This window comes from Mesoplodon mirus (genome assembly GCF_964341445.2).
Source record: "Mesoplodon mirus genome assembly, chromosome: 3".
In the NCBI taxonomy this organism is placed as follows: domain Eukaryota; kingdom Metazoa; phylum Chordata; class Mammalia; order Artiodactyla; family Ziphiidae; genus Mesoplodon; species Mesoplodon mirus.
The window spans coordinates 113,587,725-113,603,478 of NC_138978.1; the positions used below are offsets into that span (position 1 = coordinate 113,587,725).

A 15,754-nucleotide genomic window follows, 5' to 3' on the forward strand; every position below is an offset into this window, starting at 1 on the left:
TATGATGTTAGCTGTAGGTTTGTCATACATGGCCTTTATAATGTTGAGGTATGTTACCTCTATGCCCAATTTATGGAGAGTTTTTTTCATAAATGGGTGTTGAATTTTGTTAAAAGCTTTTTCTGCATCTATTGAGATGATCATATGGCTTTATTCTTCTATTTGTTAATGTAGTGTATCACACTGATTGATTTGTGGATATTGAAAAATCCTTGCATCCCTGGGATAAATCCCACTTGATTGTGGTGTATGATCCTTTTAATATATTGTTGGATTTTGTTTGCTAGTGTTTTTTTTGAGGATTTTTGCATCTATGTTCATCAGGGATATCAGCCTGTCATTTTCTTTTTTTGTGGTATCTTTGTCCGGTTTTAGTATCAGAGTGATGGTGGCCTCATAGAATGAGTTTGGGACTATTCTTTCCTCTGCAATTTTTTGCAATAGTTTCAGAAGGATAGGTGTTAACTCTTCTCTAAATGTTTGACAGAATTTACATGTGAAGCCATCTTGTCCCAGACATTTGTTTGTTGGGAGTTCTTTAATCACAGTTTCAACTTTAGTACTTGTGATTTGTCTGTTCATATTTTCTATTTCTTCCTGGTTCAGTCTTGGGAGATTGTACCTTTCTAAGAATTTGTCCATTTCTTCCAGGTTATCTGTATTATTGGCATATCATTGCTTGTAGTATTCTCTTATGATCCTTTGTATTTCTGTGGCATCTGTTATAACTTCTTTTTCATTTCTAAGTTTATTGATTTGAGCCCTCTCCCTTTTTTTCTTGATGAGTTTGTCTAACGGTTTATCAATTTTCTTTATCTTTTCAAAGGACCAGCTTTTAGTTTCATTGATTTGGTCTATTGTTTTCTTCATCTCTATTTCATTTATTTCTGCTCTTATCTTTATGATTTCTTTCCTTCTACTAACTTTGGGTTTTCTTTGTTCTTCTTTCTCTAGTTGCTTTAGGTGTAAGGATGGGCTGTTTATTTGTGATTTTTCTTGTCTCCTGAGGTAAGATTATATTGCTATAAACTTCCCTCTTACAACTGTTTTTGCTGTGTCCCATAGGTTTTGGATCATCATGCTTTCATTTTCATTTGCCTCTAGGTATTTTTTAAATTTCCTCTTCGATTTCTTCAGTGACCCATTGGTTGTTTAGTAGCATACTGTTTAGCCTCCACTTTTTTTTTCTTGTAGTTTATTTATAATTTCATAGCATTGTGGTTGGAAAAGATGCTTGATATGATTTCAATTTTCTTAAATTTACCAAGGCTTGCTTTCTGGCCCAGCATGTGATCAATCCTGAAGACTGTTCCATGTGCACTTGAGAAGAATGTGTATTCTGCTGCTTTTGGATGGAATGCTTTATCAATATCAATCAAGACCATCTGGTCTAATGTGTCATTTAAGGCCTGTGTTTCCTTGTTGATCTTCTGTCTGGATGATCTGTCCATTGATGAACCTGGGGTGTTAAAGTTCCCCATTATTATTGCATCATTGTTGATTTCTCCTTTTATGGCTGTTAGCATTGACCTTATATATTGGGGTGTTCCTATGTTGGGTGCATATATACTTATAATTGTTACATCTTCTTCCTTGATTGATCTCTTGATCATTATTTAATGTCCTTCCTCATCATTTGTAACAGTCTTTATTTTAAAGTCTATTTTGTCTGATGTAAGTATTGCTACTCCAGCTTTCTTTTGATTTTGATTTGCATTGGATATATTTTTCCATCCCCTTACTTTCATTGTGTACATGTCCCTAGATCTGAAGTGGATGTCTTGTAGACAGCATATATACAGGTCTTGTTTTTGTATCCATTCAGCCAGTCAAAGTCTTTTGGTTGGAGCATTTGATCCATTTACATTTAAGGTAAGTGTTGACATGCATGTTCCTATTGATATTTTCTTAATTGTTTTGGATTTGTTTTGTAGGTCTTTTTTCTTCCCTTCCTCTTTTGTTCTGTTCTCTTGTAATTTGATGATTAAATTTAGTGTTGTGTTTGGATTCCTTTTTCTTTTTTGTGTGTGTATTTTTTGTAGATTTTTGGTTTGTGACTATCAATGAAGTTTTGACATAGCCGTCTATGTATAAACAAGATTGTTTTAAGTTGCTGGTCTTTTAATTTAAAGTGCATTTCAAATATCCTGCTTTTGTACTCTCCTCTTCTCACAATTGCTGGTTTTGATATCTTATTTGTGTCTGGATGATTTCCTACATTTACTGTATGTTTGCCTTTACCAGTGAGCTTCTCCATTCATAATTTCTAGCTTCTAGTAGTGGCCTTTTCTTTTCCACTTAGAGAAGTTCCTTTAGCATTTATGTTGCAAAGCTGGTCTGATGTTGCTAAATGCCCTTAGCTTTTGCATATCTGTAAAGCTTTTGATTTCTCTGTCGAAACTGAATAAGAGTTTTCCTGGGTAGAGTATTCTTGGTTGTATGTTCTTTCTTTTCATCACTTTAAATATATCATGCCACTCCCTTCTGGCCTGCAGAGTTTCTGCTGAGAAATCAGCTGTTAGCCTTATGGGAGTTCCCTTGTATGTTATTTGTTGCTTTTTCCTTGTTGCTTTTAATATTTTTGATTTGTCTTTAACATTTGTCAATTTGATTAGTATGTGTCTTTTTTTTTTTTTTGCGGTACATGGACCTCTCACTGCTGTGGCCTCTCCCGTTGCAGAGCACAGGCTCCGGATGTGCAGGCTCAGCGGCCATGGCTCACGGGCCCAGTCGCTCCGCAGCATGTGGGATCTTCCTGGACCGGGGCACGAACCCATGTCCCCTGCATCAGCAGGCAGACTCTCAACCACTGTGCCATCAGGGAAGCCCTACTATGTGTCTTATTGTGTTCCTCCTTGAGCCTATCCTGCCTGGGACCCTCTGTGTTTTTTTGACTTCAGTGACTGTTTCCTTTCCCATGTTAGGGAAATTTTCAGCTATTATCTCTTCAAGTTTTTTCTCAGGTCCTTTCTCTCTCTCTTCTCCTTCTGGGACCTTTATAATGTGAATGTTGGTGTTTTAAATTTTGTCCCACAGGTCTCTTAGACTGTCTTCATTTTTTTTCATTCTTTTTTCTTCTGTTCTGTGGCAGTGATTTCCACCACTCTGCCTTCCAGTTCACTTATCTGTTCTTCTGTCTCACTTATTCTGCTATTGACTCCTATTGTATTTTTCATTTCAGTTATTGTACTGTTCATCTCTCTTTGTTTGTTCTTTAGACCCTCTAGCTCTTTATTAAAGATACCTTGTACCTTCTTAATCTGTGCCTACATTTGTTTTCTGAGATCTTGGATCATCTTCACTATTATTACTCTGAATTCTTTTTCTGGTAGATTGCCTATTTCCACGTAGTTTTTCTTCTGGGGTTTTATCTTGTTCCTTCATCTGGGACATATTCCTCTGCTGTCTCATTTTGTTTAACTTTTTGTGATTGCGGTTTCTGTTCTGTAGGCTGCAGAATTGTAGATCTCCTTGCCTCTGCTGTCTGCCCTCTGGTGGATGAGGCTGTCTAAGAGGCTTGTGCAGAGTTCCTGGTGGGAGGGACTGGTTTCTGCTCATTGGTGAGTGGAGCTGGGTCTTGTTCCTCTGGTGGACAGGGCCATCCAACACCATTTATTTGAACGACTACTCTTCCTCCATTAAAGTTCCCTTGTACATTTGTCAAAAATCAGTTGTGTTTAGTAGTGTGAGTCTGTCTGAGTTCTCTATTATGTTCCATTAATCTAACTCTACACCAATACAACACAGTTTAGTTATAGGGTAGAATTCTTCCCACTCTATTCTTCTTTTCAAAATATTTTAGGTATTCCAGTTCATTTACCTTTCCATTTAAATTTTGGAGTAATCTTATCTACATCTACAAAAAAATTCTGCTGGAATTTGATTGGAAATGCATTAAACCTGTATATCAATTTCAGGAGAATTGAGTCTTCTAATCCATGAACACTATATGTCCCTCTATTTATTTAGATTTTTCTTTGATTTTTTTCATACACATTTTATAGTTTTCAGCATACAACTCCTTGTAAATGTTTGGTTAGGTTTACATCTAAGCATTTTTTTTTGAAAAAATGCAAATGATATTGTATTTCTAATTTTGGTTTCCACATGCTCATTGATAGTACATAAATGAACAGTTTATTTCTGTTTGTTTATCTGTGACATTGCTAATTGCACTTATTCATTGCAGGATGTTTTTGTTGACTTCTTTTTACATAGATCATTGTATTATCAGAAAATAACAATTTTTTTTCTTCTTTCCCAATATATCTGCTTTTTATTTCCTTCTCTTTCCTTACTTCACTGACTAGAACTTCCAGGAATATGTTGAATAAGAGTAGAGAGTAGACATCCTTACCTTGTGCCTGATCTTAAGAGGAAAGCATTCAATCTTTTACCACTAAGTATAATGTTAAATGTAGGGTTTTTTTGTAGCTTCTTATTATCACTTGATAAAGAAGAAGTTGAGTAAGCTCCACTTTATTTCTGTTTTTTTTTTCTGAGAGTTTTTATCATACATGGGATTTGGATTTTGTCAAATGCTTTTTCTGCTTTGATCAATATAATCATGTAATTTTTCTTCTTAGGTGTTAATATGGTGAGTCACACAGGTTGATTTTAATATTGCATCACTAATAAACCTCACTTGGAATTAGTGTATAATTATTTTTATATATTTCTGAATTCTGTATGCTAACATGCTATTAAGGATTTTCACACCTATATTCATGAATATAGGTGTGAAAATATATTTTCACACCTATATATATAAATATATATCACCTATATTCACACCTATAATCAATTCATATTGATCTATAGTTTTCTTTTGCTGTGATGTGTTGCCTAGTGTTGGTATCAGAGTAATACTTCATAAAATGAATTGCTAAGTATTCCTTCCTCTTCTATTTTCTGAAAGAATTATATGTTAATTCTTCTTTAAAATTTTGGTGGAATCCTCCAGTGTACCCAACTGGGCATAGAGCTTTCCTATTTTGGATTTTTAGGGTTAGGAATTTGATTCCCTTAATAGTTATAGATGGGACTAATTAAATTATTTTTAAGATATCAGGTAAGCTGTGGTAGTTTGTGCTTTTTGAAGAACTGACCCATTTTATCTAAGTTGTCAAATTTATATGTTTAGAGTTATTTGTAGTATTCCCTTATTACCTATTTGATGTCTGCAGGTTCTGTAATAATGTCCCTTGTTACATCACTGATATTGGTAATTTCTGTCTTTCTTTCTTTGCCAGTCTTACTAAGTTTGTCAATTTTATCAATCTTTTCAAAGAATCAGAGTTTTTCATAGATTTTCTCTATTATTTTCTGTTTTCAATTTCACTGATTTCTGCTCTTAATTTTGTTACTTCATTCCTTCTTCTTGCTTAGGGTTTATTTTGCTCTTCTTTTTCTAGTTTGTGTGTGTGTGTGTGTATGTGTAGAGTTTAGATGAATAAATTTATACTTTTCCTTTTTTCTAATGTATTTAGTGTATAAATTTCCCACTCAGCACTGCTTTAGATACATCCCAGAAAGTTTGATATATGTATTCTTATTTTCATTCCATTCAATATATTTATTAATTTCCCTTGAGACATCTACTCACAGACTATTTAGAAGTGTGTTGTTTGCTTTCCAAGTGCTTGGAAACTTTACAGTTATCCTTCTGTTATTGGTTTCTAGTGTGATCCTTTTGTGGACAGAGAACATACTCTGAATGATTTCAATTCTTATAAACGTATTGAAGTTTTTTTTATACCCAGAATATAGTCTATCCTGGTACATGTTCTGTGGCACTTGAAAAGAAGGTGGTATCTGATATTGGATGGGTTTTTCTATAAATGTATGTTAGATCTTGTTGGTTGATTATGTTGTTGAGTTCTTCTATATTCTTACTGACTTTCTGTCTTGTTGTTCGATCAATTGTTGAGGGATAACTATTGAAGTCTTCTACTATAATTGTGGACTTGCCTCTTTCTCCTTTTAGTATAACAGGTTTTGTTTAATATATTTCAAAGCTCTGGGGTTTTTTGGTGCATGCACATTTAGAATTACTTGGTCTTCCTGAGAGATTGACTCATCATGATGTAATATTCCTCTCAACTTCTAGTAATTTTCTTTTCTCAGAAATATAATATTAATGCAGCCACTCTTGCTGCCTTTTGGTTAGTATTGGCATGGTATATTTATTTTCATTCTTTTACTTTCAGTTTATCTTTGTTGCCACATTTAATGTAAGTTCTTGTAGACACATACAGTTAGCTTATATTTTTTAATCTACTGTACCAATATCTCTCTTCTATTGGTATATATAGACCAATAGAATTTAAATTTAGTATACTTATTGATATGTTAGGGATTAAGTCTGTATTTTTTGTTTTGTAATGCTTTCTCTGTTGTTTACTTCTCTAGAGGTTTTTTTCTGTGCCTTGAACTTTTAAAAATTCCATTTTGATTGACCTATAGTGTTTTGACTGTATCACTTTGTATAATATTTTTAGTGGTTGTCTAGGTATACCATTATATATGCATAACTTATCACAGTCTACACATATCAACATTTTATCAATTCAAGTGATACAGAGAAATCTTACCATGCTTCTTATTCTTTTGCTCTCACCCATTTATTACATAATTATCTTAAATATTTCTTCTATATACATTAAGAACTACCTCAAAACCCCAGGAAAACTGCAGCCATATAGTCTGCCATGGCAGGAACCAACATACCAGTCAGCAGGCCTACACCTGCCCTGGGACTGGCTGGCCCTGACCCCACCCACCAAGGGGCAACACAAGCTTTGGGACACCTCAAACCTTACAGCCAGCTATGTCAGGCACTGACCCAACCTAACAGTGGTCTGCATGACCTGTGGGAACTGTAGACCCTGCGCCAAGATCCCAGGACCCAGCTCTGCCCACCTGTGGGCTAGAACTAGCCCCAGGACCTGGCTTCACACAACTGGTCAACAGGCAGCAACCCTGGGATCTCCTGGAACCTGACTCCACTGACCAGTGAGCCAGCACTAGCCTGGGGGCCCCCTGGGGTTCCACAGACACCTGCTTCATGATCCAGCCCCAACAAGTGGCTGGCAGCCCCACACAGGCAGGACCTGGAAACCAACTGGACCAGGGCCAGCTATGCTTTCCAGACCACTCATAGTAGCCAGCCTGTCACAAAAGAAGGACCTACACAACCCACAAAATGGACATCCCTAGAGCATATAGCTCAAATGACCAGAGGAGAGTGCACTGTTGGAGTGCATAGGATGTCTCCTACAAAAGGTCACTTCTCCAAAATTGGGAAATATAACCAACATACCAGATAAATAGAAAGAACAACAGCAAGTTAGGCAAAATGAGATGACAGAGGAGCATATTCCAAATGAAGGAACTAGATAAAACCCCAGAAGAATAACTAAGTGATGTGCAGATAGGGAATCTACCTGATAAAGAGTTGAAGGTAATAATCATAAAGATGATCAAAGAACTTCAGAGAAGAATGGATGTCCACAGTGAGAAGTTAGAATTTTGTAGCAAAGAATTAGAAAATATAAATAACAACCAAAGAGAGATGAAGAATACAATACTGAAATAAAATATACACTAGAAGGAATGAACAGGAGACTAAATGATACAGAGGAATGAATCAATGAGCTGGAAAACAGAGAAGTGGAAATCACTGAAGATGAACAGAAAAAATAATCAAAATAAATGAGGGCCGTTTAAGAGACCTCTAGGACAACATCAAGTATACTGCCTTTTGCATTATAGGAATCCCAGAAGGAGAAGAAAAAGAGAAAGGGACAGGGAACATATATGAAGACATAATAGCTGAAAATGTCCCTAACCTAGGAAATTAATCAGACATCCAAGTCTATAACCAAGATTATAATGATACAAGCTTACCTCAGGAAACAAGGCAATCTCAATTAAACAACCTAACCATATACCTAAAGGAACTAGAAAAGAAAGAAAAAAACCCAAAAGTTAATAGAAGAAATCGTAAAGATCAGAGCAGAAATAAATACAGTAGAGACTAAAAATACAATAGAAAAGATCAATGAAACTAAGAGCTGATTCTTTGAAAAGATAAACAAACTTGATAAACCTAGAGCCAGACTCATCAAGAAATAAGAGGGCCCAAATCAATAAAATCGGAAATGCAAAAGGGGAAGTTACAACTGATAACACAGAAATACAAAGGATCATAAGAGATTACTACAAAGACATATATGCCAATAAAATAGAAAACCTAGAGAAATGGACAAATGCCTAGAAATACACTAATCTGAGAAATACAGAAATCTCCTAAGACTGAATCAGGAAGAGATAGAAAATATGAAAAGACCAATCACCAGTAATGAAATTGAACCAGTAATAACAAACAAAAACAAACAAACAAACAGAAACTTCCAACAAACAAAAGTCCAGGACCAGACAGCTTCACGGGTGAATTCTAACAAACATTTAGATAAAAGTTAATGACTATCCTTCTCAAAATATTCCAAAAAATGGCAGAGGAAGGAATGAACACATTCTATGAGGCCAATGTCACCCTGATACTGAAACCAGGCAAAGATATCACAAAAAAAAAAGAAAATTATAGGCCAATATTACTGATGAACATAGATGCAAAAATCCTTAACAAAATATTAGCAAACTAAATCCAACAATACATTAAAAGGATCATATACCTGGATCAAGTGAGATTTGTCACAGGGCTGCAAGGATGGTTCAATATCTGAAAATCAATCAATGTGATACACCACCTTAAAAAACTGAAGAAGAAAAACCACCTGATCATCTCAATCGATACAGAAAAAATTTTTGATAAAATTCAACATCCATTTACAATTAAAAAAAACTCTTAACAAAGTGTATATAGAGGGAACACAACTCAACATAATAAAGACCTTATATGAGAAGCCCATAGCTAACATCATACTCAAAGGTGAAAAGCTGAAAACATTTCCTTTTAAAGCACTTACTTATTATCTCACAGTTTTGTGGGTCAGAAGGCCAGGCACAGCATGGCTCAGCTGGGTACTCTGCCTCACTGAAGTACAGGCACAGCATGAGCCTAGCTCAAACCTGAAATCATGGTGTGTCATCTGGACTGGGTTCTTATCTAGAGACTCTGGGGAAGATTCCACCTTCACGTTTATTCAGGTTATTAGAAAAATTTAGTTTCTTATGATTTTAGGACCAACCATTAAACTGTTACCTTAACACATGGCCCCCTTCAACCTCAAGCCAAAAATGACACATAGAATTCAACTTGTGATTTGAAACTCTGAATTCATCTTCTGCTCTGCTTTTAAGGGCTCATGTAGTTCGATAAGGCACACTTGAATAATACAGGATAATCTCTGTATTTTAAAGTCAGGTGATTAATAACCTTAACTACATCTGCAAATTCCCTTCTGCCACAGAATGTAACAAATTCTCATGAATAACACCAGGGAGCAAAGGTCATGGAGGCTATTTCATACCCAGTAAATTAGAATTTGATATTGTGACTTCTTCCCAGGGTAGAAAGAGGTTTGGAGGAAAAATATTTTGGTTCTAGTTTAATTCATCAATTGCTATTTTTCAATGTCAGTGCTTAAGACTGAATTTCCTTCCTTAATTCTAACAAAAGTTTTATAGAGTACATATGGCTTAATGAGAGAGATAAATCCCTCACCTAATAGAAATTATAGACTGATAGGGGAGTCAAACGAACTAATAGGTAATAGTGAAAGCATGACAGGTAAACACAGGGGCAAAGGAGCATGGGAATGAGGTGGAATGCATATATCCTAGTCTCAAAGTGTCAAACTACACTATCTAGAAGAGATGTAATTTAATCCATGAAATGAAGGATGAGTGTTAGTTCTCCCAGTGTTTGTCCCTGTATCTAGTTGTATTTTCATTTCAATTGAGAAAGAACTCAAAGAAATGGAAAATCAAGGTGTGGTCGCTGTATTCATCTTCCTAGGACATTCCAACCATCCTGAATTATAAGGGTCATTCTTCCTGGTCTTCTTGATCATTTATCTGATAACTCTTCTGGGAAATACTTTCACATTAACAATGGTCAGAGACAATCTTGCCCTCCATAGTCCAGTGTATTATTTTCTCAGCACTTTGAGTTTCTTGGACATCTGCTACTCATCTACCACCATTTTGGTCATGCTGGTGAACTTATTCTAGGAGAAGAAAACCAACTTGTATGAGCTCTGTCTTTCCCAGATCTTACTCCTTGTGACCTGTGCTGGTGCTGGTGCTGACGCTGTCTTGTTGGCTGCTGTGACCTGACTAATATGTAACCATTTGCCACGTTCTTCAATATCTTCTCCTCATGAGTCTGAAGGTCTGCGTATATTTGTTGAGTGGAACTTAACTGTGTGGGCTAGAGAATTCTGTGAAACACACAGTGCTGACACTTTCTGTGGGCCCAACCAGGTCAACCACTTTCTCTGTGACATCCCATTGCTCCTAAAGCTCTCCTGCTCAGACACCTCTCTCAATGAGTCTATGTTCCATATGGCCAGCACCACCACTGGCCTGAGCTCCTGCCTATTTACTGCAGTGTCCTACATGCTCATCATCTCTGAAATCCTTAGCATTCTCTCTGCTCAGGGCAGGAGTAAGGCCTTCTCTACCTGTGCATCCCACCTCCCTGTGGTGGTGGTCTTCTTTGGAACAGTCAACTTTAACTATTACAGACCCAATGTAGGCTACATCCTGGACATCCTGGTCTCTGTGCCATTCTGTGTTGTGACCCCTATGTTTAACCCTGTCATCTACAGCCTGAGAAAAAAGGAGATCAAGGGGGACCTGAGGAAGTGGATGGAAAAGGTGAAGTCTCTAGTAATATCAGTGAATAGATCAATATTTTTCATTCTGGAGAATTTCTTTTTGTCTTTTCTTTTTCTCTTTTTCCCTTTTTCCAGTTGGTCACATTTATTTGTATGATAACTTTTTAATTTACTAAAATATCATTTTAAATAATTCTTTTTAACCATTTTTAAATTGTGTATATTTAAGGTGTACAACATGTTGATTTGAGATGCATATACATATCATATCATATCATATGAAATAGTTATTACAGTCAAGCAAATTAACATACCATCTCCTCAAAAAGGGAATCCCCCTATACTGTTGGAAATGAAAATTGGTGCAGCCACTATGGAAAACAGTATGGAGGTTCCTCAACAAAACTAAAAATAGAGTTGTTATGCCAGCAATCCCACTCCTGGGCATATATCCGGAAAACACTATCATTTAAAAAAGATACACGCACCCCTATGTTCACAGCAGCACTATTCACAATAGCCAAGACATGAAAACAACCTAAATGTCCATCAACAGATGAATGAATAAAGCATATGTGGTACATATATACAATGGAATACTACTCAGCCATAAAAAAGAATGAAATAATGCCATTTGCAGCAACATGGATGAATCTAGAGATTATTATACTAAGTCAAGTAAGTCAGAAAGACAAAGATGGATACCATATGATATCACTTATATGTGGAATCTAAACTATGACACAAATGAACTCATCTATGAAACAAACAGATTCACAGACATACAGAACAGACTTATGGTTGCCTAGGGGAAGGAAGGGAGGGGAGGGATGGATAGGAAGTCTGGGATTAGCAGATGCAAATTATATATAGAATGGATAAACAACAAGGTCTTACTGTATAGCAGAGGGAAATATATTCAATATCCTGTGATTAACCATAATGGAAAAAATTTGAAAAAGAATGTACACATATGTATAACTGAACCACTTTGCTGTACAGCAAAAATTAATACATCACTGTAAATCAACTATAGTTCAATAAAATAAATTTTAAAAACATATCATCTCCTCACAGTTACCAAATTTTTGTGATAAGAGCACCTGAAATCTACTCTCTTAGCATACTTCCAGTATTCAATACAGTATTATTACCTATAATCATGATGAAGTACATTAGATCTCCAAACTTATTCATCCAAACTATATAACTACAACTTTGCACTCTTTGACAAACATCTCCCTGTTTTCCCCACCACACATTCCCCAGCTCCTGATAACCATCATTCTATTCTCAGCATCTATGAGTTTAACTTTTTTAGATTCCACATATATGTGAAATCATGCAGTATTTGTCTTTCTGTGCCTGGTTTATTTCATAGCATAATGTCCTCCAGGTTCATCTATGTTGTCACAAATGACACAATTTTCTTCCTTTTTTAAGGCTGACTATATCCATTGTACATATATATCAAATTTTCTTTATTCATCTGCTCATGAACACTTAAGCTGATTCCATATTTGGCTATTGTGAATGTTTCAATGAACATAGAATATCTCTTATAGACGCTTTTCATTTCCTTGGGATATAGACCCAGCAGTGGGATTACTGGGTCTTATAGTAGTTCTATTTTTAATTCTTTGAGGAACCTCCATACTGTTTTCCATGATGGCTATATCAATTTACATTTCTACCAACAGTGCACAAGTATTTCCTTTTCTCCACATTCCTGCCAACAATTGTTATCTTTTGTCTTCCTGATAATAGCCATTCTAACAGACATGAGGTGGTATATCACTTTTATTTTGATGTGCATTTCTCTGATGAATAGTAATGTTTAACATTTTTTCATATACCTGTTGGCCATTTGTATGTCTTCTTTTGAGAAATGTCTATTCAGGTCCTTTGCCTATTTTTTAATCAGGTTTTTTTTCTCAGTATTGTGTTCTATGAGTTCCTTATATATTTTGGATATGAGCTTCTTAATCATATGTATGGTTTGAAAATATTTTCTCTTATTCCATAAATTTCTCTCCACTCTATGGATTGTTTCCTTTGCTGTGCAGAAGTGTATTTAGCTTAATGTAATCCCATCTGTCTATTTTGCTTTTGTTGCTTGTGCTTCTGGAGCCATATCTAAAAATCATTGCCCAGACCAATGTCAAGAAGTTTTTGCCCTATGTTTTCCTCTAGTAGTTTTAGTTTCAGATTTGACATTTAAGTTTTTAATCATTTTTAGTTGATTTTTATATACGGAGTGAGATGTGTCCAGTTTCATTCTTCTGCATGAGGATAATGTTTTCCCAGTACCATTTATTGAAGATACTGTCCTTTCCCCATTTTGTGTTTTTGTACCTTTGCCAAAGATCAAGTGACCATAAATGCATGGATTTATTTCTGGGCTCTCTATTCTGTTCCGTTGGTCCATTTGTTTTATTTCATTTATGATCATGCTATTTTGGTTACCATAAATTTGTAGTCTATTTTGAGATCTGGTAGTGTGATGCCCCCAGCTTTGTCCTTTTTGCTCAAGATTGCTTTGGCTATTTGGTGCCTTTTGTGATTCCATACAAATTCTATGATTATTTGTTCTATTTCTGTGAAAAATGCCAATGGAATTTTGGTAGGGATTGCAATGAATCTGTAGATCACTTTGCATAGTATGGACATCTTACAATATTCGTTTTCCTAATTCATGAACATAAATATCTGTCCATTTATTTGTGTTTTCAATTTCTTTCATCAATGTTTTATAGTTTTTAGTGCACAGACCTTTCACCTCTTTGGTAAAATTTTTTCTAGGTATTTTTTGATGCTATTGTAAACAGAATTGTTTTCTTAATTTCTTTTTTCATATAGTTTGCTATTAGCTCATAGAAATGAAACTAATTTTGTAAGCTGATTTTATATACTACATCTTTATTAAATTGTTTATTAGTTCTAACAGTTTTTTTGGTGGAGTCTTTAGGGTTTTGTGTATACAATATTATGTCATCTGCAAACAGAAACAATTTTACTTCCTCCTTTCCAATTTGGATGTCTTTTATTCCTTTTTCTTGCCTAATTGATCTGTCTAGGACTTCCAGTATTATAGTGAATAGAAGTGATGAGAGTTGGCATCATTGCCTTGTTACTGATCTTAGAAGAAAAGGGTTCAGATTTTCACTGTTGAGTATGCTGTTAGCTGTGGGCTTGTCAATATATGGCCTTTATTATGTTGAGGCACATTCCTTCCATACATAATTTGTTAAGACTTTTTATCATGAAAGTGTGCTGAACTTTGTTAAATGCTTTTCCTGCACCCATTGAGATGAACATATAATTTTTATTCTTCATTCTATAATGTGGTATATCACATTTAATGATTTGCATATATCGAACCAGCATTGTACCCCAGGGATGAATCCCACTTGCTCATGGAGTATGATCCTTTTTAATGTGCTGTTGGTTTGCTAGTTTTTTTTTTTTTTTTTTTTTAGGGATTTTGTATCTATGTTCAGAGGGATATTGTCTTGTAATTTTCTTGTAGCATTCTTGTTTAGCTCTGGTATCAGTGTAATGCTGGGAATTTGGAAGTACTCCCTCCTCTTCAATTTTTTGGAAGAGTTGAGAAGAATTGGTATTAATTCTTCTTTAATTGCTTGGCAGAATTCACCAGTGAAGCCATACTGACCTTCTCCTTGTTGGGAGATTTTTGATCACTGATTCAATCTCCTTACTTGTTGTTGGTCTCCTCGGATTTTCTTTTTCTGATTTGGTCTTAACAGATTTTATGCTCTATGAATTTATCCATTTTTTTCTAGGTTGTCCAATTTGTTGGTGTATAAATGTCTATAATGCTATCTTACAATTCTTTGTATTTCTGTGGTAACTGTTACAATGTTTCCTCTTTCATTTATAATTTTATTTGTCTTCTCTCCTTTTTTTCTTGTTAGTCTAGCAAAAGGTTTGTCAATTTTGTCTATCTTTTCAAAACCCCAACTCCTAGTTTCATTGATCTTTTCTATTTTTATCTAGTCTTTATTTCATTTATTTCTTCTCTGATCTTTGTTATTTTCTTCCTTCTGTTAACATTAGGTTTAGTTTGTTGTTTTTGAAGTTTCTTCTGGTACAAAGTTACATTACTTTTTGAGATCTTTATTTTTTTCCTAATGTAGGCATTTATCAGTATAAATTTCCCTCTTAGAACTGCTTTTGCAGCATCCCATAAGTTTTGGTATGCTGTATTTTCATTTTTTTGATCTCAAGACATTTTTATTTCTCTTTTGATTATCTTCTTTGACCCACTGTTTACTCGAGAGTGTGTTAATTTCTACATATATATGAATTTTCATAATATTCCTCTGTTACTGATTTCTAAACATTATGGTTGGAAAAGATATTTGATATGATTTCAATCTTCTTAATTTTGCTGAGATTTGGTTTCTGACCTATTTTATGATCTATCCTGAAGAATGGTCCGTGGGCACTTAAGAAGAATGTATATTCTACTGCTGTTGGATGGAACATTATGTATATGTCTGTTAGGTCAATTTGGTCTATAGTGTTGTTCAAGTTTGCTTTTTTCTTACTGATTTTCTGTTTGGATGATCTATCCATCACTGAAAGTGACAGATAGAAATTTCCTACTATTATTGTATTACTAATTCTCCTTTCAGTTCTGTTAAAATTTGCTTTATATATTTAAGTGTCCTGATGTTGGGGATATATATATTTATAACAGTTATATCATTTTGATGAACTGACCCCTTTAGCATTATAAAGTTGTCTTCTTTGTCTTTTGTGACAGTTTTTGACTTAAAATCTATTTTCTCTGATATAAGTATAGCCATTCCTGCTCTCTTTTCATTGCCACTTGCATGGAATATCTTTTCTCATCCCTTCACACTCAGCCTATGTGTGTTCTGAAAACTAAAGTGAGTCTCTTGTAGACAGTATATTGTTCTAGC

The 15,754-nt window shown here is 34.9% G+C and overlaps 1 pseudogene across 1 annotated transcript; it reads left to right on the top strand.

Moving 5' to 3' along the window:
* Positions 1-9,942: 9,942 nt before the first annotated feature.
* LOC309799193 (olfactory receptor 5J3-like) lies at positions 9,943-10,962 on the top strand (annotated as a pseudogene). The gene has a single exon. The product of its transcript is annotated as an olfactory receptor 5J3-like (transcript).
* The last annotated feature ends 4,792 nt before the right edge of the window (positions 10,963-15,754 follow it).